This window comes from Trachypithecus francoisi, unplaced genomic scaffold (assembly GCF_009764315.1).
Source record: "Trachypithecus francoisi isolate TF-2019V2 unplaced genomic scaffold, Tfra_2.0 Lachesis_group14, whole genome shotgun sequence".
Lineage (NCBI taxonomy): Eukaryota > Metazoa > Chordata > Mammalia > Primates > Cercopithecidae > Trachypithecus > Trachypithecus francoisi.
The window spans coordinates 37,128,809-37,130,906 of NW_022681459.1; the positions used below are offsets into that span (position 1 = coordinate 37,128,809).

Genomic DNA, 2,098 nt, shown 5'->3' on the forward strand with positions numbered 1-2,098 from the left:
GCCTGGTTGACAGAGCGAGTCTCCATCTCAAAAAAAAAAAAAAAAGATAACACATACAACAAAAAAGTCTATAAAACAAAGATAACTTTAAAAGCATTGCTCAGTTTACTTTGTACCATTTTTATACAAAATATTTTAAAACAGTACATATTGTTGGGATCATACATGAAAGTTCACATCCAGACGTCTTTTCTATCAAATTCTCATCCTTTCTTCATAGTCAAAATCTTAATTTTCATTCCTGGCTGGATTGTTCTTCCTTGGCAATTTTTTCTGTTACCCCACTAAAATATTTCTCACGGAAGGAATTGTGACCTTGGTACGGCAAAAAATGATCACTTTGTAGATGTGAATACCATCTGAAGAAAATGGTATTCTCCACAGGGTAATTTTTAAGAGAACGGTACAGCTCCTTGGGAGATTGTCCATGATCCCACAGTTCACACATAGACTGTCCTGGTTCTCAAATTTCTTCACCATTTCCATTGTGATCAAACACCTTGATGTGTGGCTGGAAAATTTCTGCTCGCAGTTACTAACGAGTTTCAGGCAAGGATGCCAGGGCACCATCTCTTCAGTGTATTCTGGTGTATACACTAGTAACCAATAGACTAGTATTCCACCTAACACAAGGGTCTCAGCTGAGAAGTTTAACAAGTCAAAAAACATATCACTCGGATGATAACTCAAGGAAACAGGAATGTGGCTTTCTGGACATTTTTCTATCTCCGTTGGTATTGCCTTTGGTGGACCTGTTCTTCTCGTAGATTCTCTGATACCCTATGGAGGATCAGTAATGATTACACCAAAATGTGTACCTTTTCTCCAGAAAGATTTAGAAGCATCTGAAACCAGGACATCATGGTAATACTTCTCTAAATCATATTGACGAAGATTGGCCCTAATGTTTTCATCTGGTCCTCTCCATAGCTGTTTTTTCCTACTGGCCATTCCCAAGCCTTGAACTGTGTTGTGGTCTATGTCTGTCCCATAAACATATGCACCAAAATGAGCAGATGCTGTCAGGAGGCCACCTAGAAGAACTAGTTGTCAAGAGGAATAGAAAAGCTTTCCTTTGCTTTCTTAGACAGAACCTTATCCATTTGGTTGGAGTGAGTTTCGAGAAGACCCAACTTACAGTCCACTGCTGTTTCAACAAATGGATCAAAGACAATATCATTTTCTTTCCCTTTCCATGGTTAGCCATGATGAATGACAAACCAGCATCCATACTTGTATTTCCAACAAAGTGCCTCTTTTTGACACTGTATGATTCAATAAGCGCTCTCCATCCATCTGAAATCCATCTACCAAAATAAATATTATGTGGCTTCTCAGGAAGGCAGTTTGGGTCCAAACCATAATAATATATGTTGTGGTTTCTTTAAGTTCACTTTTTCTTCAAATGGCAGACATTCAAGTGCATCTGTTCGCTTGATTTTTCCCTTCTTGTGTCAGTGTTTTATTAAAAGTGTGAATCTTTATTTTATATGTAGAGTCTGAACGTAGAAATGGAACCATCTTCTCCAGAGGGTAATTTTTAAGAGAACTGTACCGCTCCTCGGGAGATTGTCCATGATTCCATAGGTCACGCATAGACTCTCCATTTCATTACATTTCTTGCAATATCTTCAGAGGGAATGCTAAGAATTTAAAATGGCGACTTTCCAAGTTTCTTGACTGCTGGCGAACTGACCTCCAAAAAATGAAAACAAAGACTTTATTTCCTGAGGCATTTAAGCTTCAACATCAGACAATTACAATTCAGGGTTTAGCAGGTGCAACCCCAGGTGCTCCTGGATCATGAGCAGCAGATACCTGTTTACGGTGCACAGCAGCACCGTTGTAGTTGCCTACCGTGCACCTTCGTGGCTCGCACGAGTTCCCACCTCTTTCTCCCTCCCAGAGCAGAGTCTCCACTGAGACCAGCCAGCTGATTTGCAACGAAGGCACCAAGAACATTCAGTAGTGAAAAAACAGTCTTTTCAATGAATGCTGCTGGAAAAGCTGGATATACATATACAGAAAAATGAAACTAGACTTTTATCAGTCACCATATAGAAAAATTCAAATCAGAATGGATTAAAAACTTAAACGC

General features: G+C 39.3%; 1 pseudogene; it reads right to left on the bottom strand.

Annotated features, from left to right (window-relative positions):
• Positions 1–235: 235 nt before the first annotated feature.
• LOC117096514 lies at positions 236–1,736 on the bottom strand (annotated as a pseudogene).
• Positions 1,737–2,098: the final 362 nt, after the last annotated feature.